The sequence below is a fragment of the Camelus dromedarius genome, chromosome X, assembly GCF_036321535.1.
Source record: "Camelus dromedarius isolate mCamDro1 chromosome X, mCamDro1.pat, whole genome shotgun sequence".
NCBI classification, from domain to species: Eukaryota; Metazoa; Chordata; class Mammalia; order Artiodactyla; family Camelidae; genus Camelus; species Camelus dromedarius.
Genome location: NC_087472.1, coordinates 76,804,859 through 76,817,191, shown reverse-complemented (window position 1 = coordinate 76,817,191; position 12,333 = coordinate 76,804,859). Strand labels below are relative to the sequence as shown.

At 44.8% G+C, this 12,333-nt stretch overlaps 1 protein-coding gene across 1 annotated transcript in view; it reads left to right on the top strand.

The window, feature by feature from the left end:
* CLCN5 (chloride voltage-gated channel 5) overlaps positions 1-12,333 on the top strand; it is a 161,071-nt gene that overhangs the window by 72,061 nt on the left and 76,677 nt on the right. The window lies entirely within an intron of this gene.

Sequence of the window (12,333 nt, the reverse complement as noted above, 5' to 3'; positions counted from 1 at the left end):
TAAAATAATGCCATTTGCAGCAACATAGATGGACCTAGAGATCATCATTCTAAGCAAAGTAAGCCAGAAAAAGAAAGAAAAATACCCATGTGGTATTTTTGATATCACTTATATGTGGAATCTAAAACAAAGGAAAAAGGGGACACTAATGAACTCATCTACAAAACAGAAATAGACCCACAGACATAGTAAACAATCTTATGGTTACCAGGGAACGGGGGTGGGAAGGGATAAATTTGGGAGTTAGAGATTTGCAAATGTTAGCTACTATACATAAAAATAGATTAAAAAGCAAACAAATTTCTTCTGTATAGCACAGAAAACTATATTCAATATCTTGTAATAACCTTTAATAAAAAATATGAAAACAAATGTATGTATGTATATGCATGACTGGGACATTATGCTGTACACCAGAGATTGACACATTGTAATTGACTGTACTTCAATTAAAAAATCAGATCATTTTAAAAATTAAATATCTCTTAATAAAATAATGCCATTTGCAGCAACATGGATGGACCTGGAGATTGTCATTCTAAGTGAAGAAAATCAGAAAGAGAAAAAAACACCATATATCACTTATATGTGGTATCTAAAAAAAAAGGACACAAATGAACTTATCCACAAAACAGAAACAGACTCACAGACATAGAAAACAAACTTATGGTTACCAGGGGTAAAGGGGGTGGGAAGGGATAAATTGGGAATTTGAAATTTGCTCCCCTTGGGAAGTAATGGAAATGTTAGCTATCTTGATTGTGATGGTGGTTTCATTGGTGTATACATCTATCAGAATTCATCAAATTGTACATCTGAAACGTGTAGTTTACTGTACAGGAACTATATCACAATAAGGTGTTAAAAAATCTCTTTTGGTCTCTGCAGCAGTAAACCTCATACAGGCACTCAGGCGGAGGCATTAAGAGAAACATCAGTGAGCCACCAGAATTTCACTCTCCAGAGTGGTTGCTCACGGCATGATTAATCTTGCAGCATTTAAGGACCATGGCCTTGACCTTATTCATGCTCATCTTCCTGGCAGAACTCTCCACTCCAGCTAAACTGGTTTATTTGTGGCCTCTTAGGCAGCACTTTTACATAGTCTCCTCCGCCTTCTGGAATCCCGTCCTCCACCTCCTCTTCCTCTTGACCTGTCAGCATCTTTCCCATCCCTGTTGGTCGCTCTCCACTCCAAGCCGTCTGGTTTACAGCAATGCCTCTCCTCTCTCAATTCCGGCGTTTTATACCTACTGCCTGGTCTGACTAGTTCAACACTTCCTTTTATCCTGCTTAAGTCTGTCCTCATGGCATCCCAAAGTCTCAGAGCTGGGATGGAGCTTAGAGAGTTTTGCATCGGGCTTCCTTACTTGGTACAAAGTCTTCAAGCTCCTTGAGGATAGTTTTCACATTATACGTTATCAAGCCCTGAATGTTTGGCCCCCTTGTAGGGTTTTCTTCGCTCTGGATGCCATTAAATGTGCCCTGATCACATAATTTTTCAGGAGCTTATTATCTAGCTTATCCTGCTGATCACCAGTGTCATCAGCAGAGCTGTCAAAGGCACAAGGTCATTGTGTCACCTCCTACTCTCTCGTATCCCTATCGTACAGTCTACATCATTTACCCCTTACCTCAGTACCTCTACACTCACCTCCTGAACCCATACATACAGCCGTCTTGGTCTCCAGGCCATTTTGCCACCTTCTCCTTTATTTTGAAATGATCACATTGAATATTTTTTTCCTTTTCTTCTCTTCTTTAATCCTCCGCTTGTGCTTTCTGTTTGTTTGCTTTTGTTTTTGTTTTTTGGTGGGTAGGTAATTAGCTTTATTTATTTATTTATTTATTTATTTATTTATTTATTTATTTATTTATTTATTTATTGGAGGTATTGGGGCTTGAACCCAAGACCTTGTGCATGCTAAGCACACGCTCCACCACTGAGCTATCCCCTCCCCGCATTGTGAATATTTTTATGGAAGTTTCCACTCCCAGGTCTCTCTCCTTAGTTCTCTCTTTCTCTCTCTCCCTTAGCCCCAGGTTGTTGAGCACAGAGTGAAGTCTGGGCCCCCCCTCCTTTAGCAGCTCCTTCCTGGCTCCAGACAAGGGAGGCGGTGGGTGCTTGGGATCGCCTTTCTCACTTACCCTCCCACTGCCTGCCACCGCCGGGCACCCGCATATCCCTGCATAGACCATGTTCCCACGGGAACCTTCTCATGAGCAGCCCCTCCAAAAAGGTACAGGGAAGCAAAGCTTCTCACCTCCTGACCTATAAGCACACGCACTCTCTGATCTGCTCGCTCCCCCACGGACCTTTGATGTTTCAGAGTAGGAATCAGTCCCCTTCCCACACTGAAGGTTTGCAGGCAATTGAGCCTTTCCGGGTCTCCTCACACAGAGAGCCTGAGAAAAGAGCCTTCTGACCCCATCACCCTTTTACATGCCTTGGAGGGAGGAGAGCGAACTTTCCAAATCCCACCCTCACCTGCAGAGTTTACAGGAGAGTGAGACTTCACCCCTCATGCAGGATGGAGATTTCTTCATGCCTTTCTTTATTACAGTGACACCTTCCCCACCCCAACAAACACAGAGATGATGCACACTGGCTGTGAGAGAAGGAGGTGCCTGATTACCCCCGCCTCCCAGTACCTGTGTTAGTGCACGTCCTCTGTCTGTGAGGAGCAGCAGCCTCCTGACCTGTTTGGTCCCTCCTGCCACACATGCTGGATGTGAGCTGTCTTAGGTCCCCTCCCACACACAAGCTTTATGGGTGCACATGCTTTCTGAGCTGTGCCCTGTCTCTTCCACCCAGCACGCCTTCTCAGTTCCCTTCCCACAAGCATGCTTTGTAGGACGGCAGTAGACTTTTAAAAAATACAGAGAAAGAAGGCAAGAATATACAAAGGAGAAAAGACAGTCTTTTCAGCAAGTGGTGTTGGGAAAACTGGACAGCAGCATGGAAATTAGTGAAGTTAGAACACTCCCTCACACCATACACAAAAATAAGCTCAAAAGGCTTAAAGACTTAAACAAAACAGGATACCATAAATCTCCTAGAAGAAAACATAGGCAAAACATTCTCTGCCATAAATCGTAGCAATGTTCTCCAGGGCAGTCTCCCCGCGCAATAGAAATAAAAGCAAAAATAAACAAATGGGCTTTGGCTCAGCCTCACAGGCATGTATATATTCAGATGTGTGCACAAACACACACACACAGTGATGGAGAAGAATCTTTCTGACTCTTAGTATTTGCCTTATATGGTGGAGCGTGTGGAGGAATGAAAAATATCCACCTTTCTTAACTTAGCGGGGAAACAAAAAGATCAGAAACTGGAGTTTATCCTTCCAGGATGGCAGCGAACTTCTAAGTTTTCATCTGTTGGGATTCTTCTTATACTGTTCCATCTCTGCCTCTGCCTCCCCCTCAGTCCCCCCACTGTCTAGGCAAGAGTACAAATGTCTTGAATTGTCCCATCTTTTCCACCTTGAGCATGCAGGACTATGGAACTTGCTTTTTTTTTTTTTTTTTAAAGCATGCTTTCCCACGTGCACACATGGAGAGTGAGCCTGCTGACAATGCATTCTCTCTCTTGTGTGTCCTGTCTGTTGGTGTATGTTTTTCCCACTCTCGTTCCACTTGCCTCTCTCTCTTCTTCTGCACTCCTCTTTCTTTCATTTGCATGCTTGCATGGTGTGCGTGTAAGAGAGACACCTGAGCTGTCCCAGTTCATCCAGCATTGCAGGACTGTGAGCTTTCTGGTGCTGCCCAGTTCCCATCCTATGTGTGGCTGTAACTGACCTAAAATTAACCTTGTTATTACAGCCTCCCAATGCACGCATTGCTTGTGCCACAGTGTCAGTCTCCCTGTTACTCCTCTCTCTGTATCGCGAGCCCCCCCCCCCCACATCTATGACAGCAGCTTGAGCCTTCTTGTTATACATCCTTAATCTTTCTCTCTTCTATTTCCCCCTCCCTCTCCCATAGACGTGCCCAGGATGTGCAGAAAGTGAGTTCTTATCACCTTTGATTCTCTTACTTTCATAGACACACGCAGCTTGGGGTTTGGCGGCTGGGCATGCTATTTCTGCAGTCTACCTGTGATGGAATCCTGGTGCGATCCTTTGCTGGCTTCGTGATCTGGAACAAGTGACTTTTCCTGTCTCAATTTCCACAATGTATATATTAAAAAATGAAAAAAAAAATGAAGTTGAAAAATTAAACAATTAAAAAGAACTACCTCCTTCCTTGACCCAAAAAGCTCCTCCAGTTTCTCCCTATTTTTCTATTCCATTTTACAGAAAAACTTCTTGAAGGAGCTGACCCCACTTAAGCTTCTCCCATCCTCTCTTTTTTTAAACGGAAGGATAGTTGATTTACAATGTTGTGTTAGTTTCTGGTGTTTGCGTGGTGATTCAGTTATATATATATATATACACACACACATATATACATATAATATATATGTATATATATGTATGTATTCAGATTCTTTTTCATTATACATTATTACAAGGTATTGAATATCGTTTCCTGTGCTATACAGTAGGATCTTGTTGATTATCTCTTTTATATATATCCTATTCTCTCTTGAATGCCCTCCAATTAAGGCTTCAATCTTCATCACACCATTAAAATTACTCCTGTCTAGGTCCCCGATGCCCTTCACATCCACTGGGTCATTGGGTAATTTCATCATCTTCCTTAGCAGAGCCACACACAGTTGCTCATTCCCTCTGGTTTATAGGACTCCACGCTTTCTCTCACCTCACCAGCCTCTCTTTCTAAGTCTCTTTTGATGGCTCCTCCTCGTCTCCCTGAATTGTAAACAGAGAGAGAGAGAGAGAGAGAGAGAGAGAGAGAGAGAGAGGGAAGAGAGCTTAGTCTTTGGATGACTTCTTTCTACTTCTCGTTAGTCCTCAGCTGTTCTCATCTTGCCTTGTGGCTTTTCACGCCATCCTATGTGGATGGCTTCCATATGTATGTTTCCAGACCGGACTGTTCTCCCTTGCTTTCTCCTCCTCTTTCTGCTTCTCCTCCCTCTCCCTGCTCCCTCTCCCATATTGTCTGGCTCTCTTTCCTTTCACTGTTCCCTTTTCTCACACTAAGCTTTCCTTTAACCCCTCCCCTATACGCAGTTTGAGCAAAAAGGAGGCTTATTGCAGCCCCTCCACTGCCTTCCAGCCACCATCACACATGCGTAGTGCAGAGCATGGAGGAAAATGAGCCACCTTATTGGTCCAGGGCTTGGCCTTGCTTGTCTACCTGCCCATCCCTGGCTCACGCACTCCACATTCTTCCTGCGTCTTGCCTGGGGCACGTGCACACACACCACACACACACACATACATCAGATATTCAGGAGAGTACATTATCTCACCTCCTTTGCTTGCATCTTTTCCCTGGTGGAGGGTGTGAGTGAGTGAGGCTTTTCTTCTGTTCTCTTTCCGGCTCACATCCTTTGCTGCAGAAAGTTGTACCTTTTAAATCTCCCACCTGTGACCTAGCACCAAAGTGAACCTTCTTAGCAAGATGATCGCCTCATCTTTCCCTCTGACGCTCTTCTTCCCACACCCAGACCCTATCATTTTTCATGGCTCGTGTGTAGGGTTGTGGCCTTTCACACCTACCACATGCAGGCCTCCCTATTAGATCTAGTTCACGTGGAATCCATACCCCCTCCACCTCATTCTCACAGCCACGAGTCCTTCCCGTCATGCAGCATGAGGGGAGTGAGGTGCTCACATATCCCTCGCATGGCCTAAGGAGCCCTCCTCTTTTGCTCTCTGAGATGCATACAATTGTCAGGCTATTGAGCCTTCTTTGCCCTCTTTCTAAACACCAGGTTGTAAGATTCTGAGCTTTCTTACCATGTGTCCTCTCTGCACGGTCCAGCGTTGTTTGATCTATAAAATAGGGATAATGATGATTACTTGTAGACATTTTATGGGAATTTAATGAGTTAATATATGAAAAGCACTTGGAACAATGCCCTCTAAATAATAAATGCCATAATGGTATTGGAAGAAGAAGAAAGAAGGAAGGAAAATAGAGAAAAAATAGGTAGTGAACATTCTGAAAGGTACATGATGTGAATGGACACACAGACACACTTTCTCATTAAAGTGGGAGACACACTGTATGTATGGGGCACACATACATACCTGTCCAAAGTGTCTGGGACACATGCACACATACACACAGTGTACAGGAGAGCGAACCTCCCGACTTGCTTTCCTTCTTACATGCCTTGAGTGTAGGACCGTTGGCATCTTAATTACCCTCCCACACCCAAGGCTTGCAGGAGGGCCAGCCTTCCCCTTTCTCTCCTGTGCACAAGCACGAGTGCAAACACATACACACTGCAGGCGATTGAGGTCTTGATGTAGCCCCCTTACTCATAAGCCCTGTGTGTGCAACACCAAACCCCTCTCTGGATGACTGTCCCATTCCCTGTGTGCCCCTCCTGGCTCACCCGCCAGGACTCCCCCACGCTGGTGCACCTTGCTTTCTAGCGTGTACGCACACCTTGTGCCAAGAGAGTGTGCCTTTCCCTGCTCCCTCTCTCACATCCCTTGCATGGTGGAGGGTGAGCTTCTGGAAACCCCTCCCACATGCAGGGTTTGCAGGATGGTGAGCCTCAGCTTTCCTTGCTCTCTTGTGCATGTGCGCATACACGTACACACATCTTCCAAAAAGACAGACACACACCAGTGGGAAGGAGAATGACCCTCTGCCCAGTGTCCTTTCTCCCATCTCAGTCATTCATAGATCTGGCAGGAGGGAGAATTTTCTCTGACCTTTGTCAACTGAAAAGAAATGCTCAACCTAAAAGTTGAGAGTTATCGTTTTATTTGGCAGACATTTCTAAGGACTTAAGCCCAGGATGTGGCCTCTCAGATTGCTCTGAGAGACTGCTCTGAAGAGACAGGGGAGGAGCCAGGATATGTAGAAATTTTTGCAATAAAGACTGGGTAGTTGGAACATCAAAAGATGACTGTTAATTAAAGAAAACCAGACATCTCAAGGAATGTAGCACTCTTTTGTGTACAGGAAGATGCAAAAGTCTGGACTCACTGAAATCATTCCTTAGCTATCTAAGGCCAGTATCCTGTTCTTTCCCATCATGAGTTCCCTCAGGGGGCACCATTGGGGGGTGACAGCAGAGGCTGGGCTGCCTGCTTGTCACCATCCTGAATTCCCTCCTGTTCACTGTTGGGGGGCAGCAGTAGTGCCTGATGACTTGATGGTCGCAGCATCCTTTGTTTACTGATACGGCAGGCAGTATTTTTCATTCACAGCTTTATCTTGTACAAAGTGTAGGTCCTCACACTCAGCAATGAAGACAACTTAGAAGGAGGGTGAGTCTTTTGACCTGTTCCTTCCTTGTCAGCACCTAGCAGGGGGACGGGGGAGAGCCTTCTCAGGATTCCTATACCTAGGGTGTGATGGTAAGGGAGCCTTCTAGCTAATTCCCACAAATCCAGTGTGCAAGGGAAATAAAGAAGTAAATGCTCCAGGGGGGAGGGTGTAGCTCAGTGGTTGAGCATATGCTTAGCATGCACGAGGTCCTGAGTTCAATCCCCAGTACCTCCTGTACAAATAAATAAACCTAATTACCTCCCCCCCTAAACAAACAAACAAACAAAAAAGAAGTAAATGCTCCTTAATACATACGGAAGTGTACATATATGCACACACACAGGGCGCAGGAAGTGGGATTCCCTCACTATCCCATGCCTTCCTAAATGTGCACTTATTTGCACAAGAAGGCACATGAAGGTCCTTTTTCTTAGATGTTCACATAGACGTGAATCAGAGTGTGAGCTTTCTCTCTTCTCTTCTCAGATGCAGGATTTGCCACTGACTTACTCAGTGCGCCATTCATTCATTCAACAAATATTTATTGAGCATCTACTCTGTGTTGGGCAGTCTCCTATGCACCAGGGATACATCAGTCATCAGAAGACAAGAATTCCTGCCCTGAGGCATGGTGGGGGGTAGACAGGTGGTGAACAAAGTAAGTACATAGTGTGTCAGTTGGTGACAAGTGCCCTGGAGAATCGTAAAGCAGGAAAAGGGGATGAAGAGTGGATGGAGCAGTGGCAGTGGTGATGGTGGTGAGAAGTTTAGGGATCAGGTAGGGCAATCAAGAAAGTCCTACTGTGTTTTAGGAACAGCAAAGAGGCCACTGTGGCAGGAGCAGAGAGGTGGGAAGTAGTAAGATATGATGAAGGAAATGGAAAACTGATTATTAGGACGTATCTCTAGAAGATAAGGACTCTTTAAGCAAATCATAACCATAACACCATTATCATACTTAATCATAGTAATTTCTTAATATGATCAAATATTCATTGTTCAACTTTCTGGTTGTCTCAAGAATACCATAAATTAAGATCCAAATAAAGTCCACTTATTGCATTTGGTTGATAGGTATCTGAAGTCTCTAAATTGTACATTCCCCCTCCATTGATATGTTTTCTTTGCTTGTAATTTATTTGTTGAAAGAAAGCATGCCATTTGTCCTGCAGTTTCCCACAGGCTGGATTTTTCTGATTGCATCCCTGTGGTGTAGTTTACATGTTCCTTTCCTTGTCTGTATTTCCTCTAAATTGATAGTTGTATCTAGAAGCCTGATCAGATTCGGGCTTAATTTTGGGGAAGGGGACAGAAGTACTTCCATCAAGAGGCACATAATGACTGGTTGTCTCTCCTGCTGTGATGTTAGTTGCCACTGATGCTCAATTCCTAGAGCCTTTATTTCATTAGATTTGCAAAATGATGATATTCTAATTCCATTATTCTCTCTTCATTTGGAATACTGCTATAAAGGAAAACTTACCTTGAACTACTGTCTGATTGCCCAATGGTACAGTTTTTATTGGAAAGGCAGGATAAATGCTTGATTCTCTTTATTTATCATTACTCAAAATAATGAGTTGGCTTACTAACTTACTCCAAAGATGATTTTAAAAATTAATATGATAAGCTCATGGATTTAAATATATTTGATCTTTCAATTGCAGTTCTTGTCCTCAGTAAAGCTCAAATATCCCATCTTTAGCCAGGAGAGCTTCTTCACATTGGTTCCTGAATTCTTTTTACATGGCCCCAGTAGTTATTCAATAGCTTCTCTGCTTTCTGGGTTGAAAAATTGTTCCAGGCTTATCTTGGGACATCTCCTTCCCGAGAGCTGGAATCTGCCATGTTGTCATTAAGCCTTGGTTCCTTTTATTAGGCATGGTATTTAGAGACCACATTCTAGACCCTAGGGGTACTCGTTGCCTCTGGATTGGTTACTGTTTTCAGGCTTCTTCAATGGCCAGAACAAAAAAAAAGTATTTTGCTGTTATTGCTTTGTCTTGTTTCTAGATCAAACATGAGTTCATTCTTACACTTCCAATTCAAAGTCAGATCACCAGGGTTTTACACACTTTTGTTTCAAAAGTATCATTCTGACTGTTGTGTGGTGAATAGACAATAAAAGGAAGCAAGTGCAGAAACAGGGAACAATTAGGAGGCCACTGAAATAATTCGGATGAGAGATTGATGGAGACATGGTGGTAGTGATGGTAGTGGTGAAGGCAGTGAAAACTGGTTAGATATGGATCTATTTTAAAGTTAGGACCAATTGGATTTACCAATATAGTGGATGCCAGGTATGAGAGAAAGAGAGGTTAAAGACTGAATGTTCTCTTTCCTCTTTTTTCGTATGAGTTGGGCACCTATGCTGACACTGCTTATGTGGGTCCCTAAGTTTTCTGCTCTGTCCCCTCTTCTCTAATCTTAATACACAGATGCAGGTGCTGTTCCAGTGCAGTATACCTGGGCAAGGACTCAGAGTGTGAGTGTCTTCTGCACAGAGAAGAACAGAGAGTCTGTCCATCACCTCTCCTCATTCCTTGCACAGATCTTTTTGAACATCTCATGAATTTGGGAATCCAAGCAAAGCATCAGGGGCCCTGGGATTACTGTCATGTGAGCTTGTGCCTGAGAATAAAACTTCTCACTCCCATTAAGCCTGTCTCCATGTGTTCAGCGGGCTGGAAAAGTGATGCTTTTTCTGTCTTTCCTCCCACATCACCTTTGGGAGCCCTCTCCTTTGCTCCTGGTCTCTAATCCTTGGTACCTAGCTGCTAGTGCTTTCTGCATGCAGTGCACCTGTGCAGGGATTTAGAGCAGGCTGAGCCTAATCTGCAGATGGAAGTGCAGCGTGCCTGTACAGCGTGCCTGCCTGCCATTATTTATTTGCTTCCTACTGTGTGCCAGACGGTCCACTGTCTGTAGGGAGCCAGCAGGGAATGGGACACTCCTATTCTCCTGCGTATACTGGCTCGTGGTCACATAGAGGATGAACCTCATTTGTACCCCTTGTGCAGGTGTGCACACATGCCAGCAAATGAGTTTATACTCTGTAGTCTCCAGTCGCCAAGCACCCTGCCCCACCCCCCAGGATGGGCAGGCATCCATGTCCAGGTGTGGACCTGCATGCATACAGTCCCACTGACGAGGTGAGCGGGGATGGAGCTTCCTGACCTGACCCTGCTCTCTCACATCTCTCAGGAAGAGCAGTGAGCTGTCTCACAGTTCTTCCCTTGAGAGGTAATTGAATGAAGTTGCACTCTCTTGTTAATGCTCCCTCTCACATGCACAGATACACAGACGCAAGATGCTCATACACACAGGCAAGGTAGACAGGAGGGTGAGCGTGCACGGGAGGCCCACACGTGGCCAAGTGTGCAGCAGAGACAGGCAGGTGGGTGTTCAGAGATGGAAGATGGTGGAGCCTTCTGTTTCCTACTCACAGGGGCAAATGCCCCGTTCTAGTCATTCACTTGTATTGTTCTCTCTCTCTCTCTTTCTCCTCCCCCTCCATGCACACACAGACCCTCACTCAGAGTTCACTCTCTGACTCATTCACCTCTGGTACATACATGCACGGGGAACATTCGGGAGAGTGACCCATCTCACCCGCTGCTTCTCACATCCCTGGCCTGGGGGAGGGTGAGCTTTCGAAAACTCCCTCCAACATGCAGGGTTTTCAGGAGGGCAGGCCTGAGCTACCTCATTCTCTTGTGGGGTTGGCATGCAGAGTGCAGAACTTCATGCTTGATGCATCCCCAGTACGAAGCCACAGGCCCTTGGACTCCAGTGCTCTTGCAGTTGAAAAGTGAGCTCTCTAAACCCCATTCTGCGGGCAGCAGGGTAGAGGGGAGGGTATAGCTCAGTAGTGGAGTGCATGCTTAGCATGCACAAGGTCCTGGGTTCAATGCCCGGCACCCCATGAAAATAAGTAAACCTGATTACCCCCCCTCAAGAACCAAAAATAAATAAATATTAAAGAAACCCATTCCCATATGCCACCTTTGCATGAGGGTACATCTTGTTGCCATGGTTTCCCCTGTCCCCCCTCCCCTTCACACATACACACACTCAGAGTAGAGAAGGGGGAAACTTCTGATGTTTTCCTTCATATTCTTTATATACGATGGGGTGTGAACTTTGTTGATAAGGGAGATGGAGGGAGACTCAGACTCCTCAACTCACGTAGACACGAGGAATTCAAGAGAATGAATCTCTTAATTCCCCCCAGGCAGGTACTCAGTCTCACGGATATTCAGACCTCTTCCCTCTCAAGTGTCCCTTGCGTGCAGGAGTGTGACCCCCGCCCTTAGAAATGCACACTCATTCAAGTACACATGTACGTGCGAAGGGTAGGAGGTACAGGTCCTGATAGCCGTGGGCCAGGTGCTGTGCTCCACTTTGTGTTGATTTGTCATACTATTTCATTTTCTTGGCACCAGTAGGAGGTAGGCTTCATTGTCCCCGTTTTTCAGAAGTGTTGATCCTCTAAGCTAATTTGTGGTGGAACTTGGATTTGAACCAGGGTTATGTGGATGCCGGAGTCCAGGGTTTTCCCACCACATCACTGTAGTCTCAGACCAGTGGCAGGAGCACTGGGAACCTGTTAAAAATGCAAATTCATGGCCTCTGGAATCAGAACTCTCTGTAACCTGTCTAATACCAAGCTCTCCAGGTGATTCTGATGCATGTTGACATTTGAGAACATCCACGCTTAACTATATATGGTCACATGTTCACATGGAGGATTTAGGGGATAAAGAGCCTTGGTGATATATATCTTGATTCTCTCTTTTCCTCGCACACTCTTCTCTCCTCCCAGTGTCTTTGTCCTTGTACATTTATACTTTTTTGTTGCTGTGTTGTTGTTATCTGAGAGGACAAAGTAGGTGTTCAACTAGATTTTTTTTTGGTTTTATTTATTTTATTTTATTTCTTTATTTTGAGGGGTAGTTAGGTTTAATT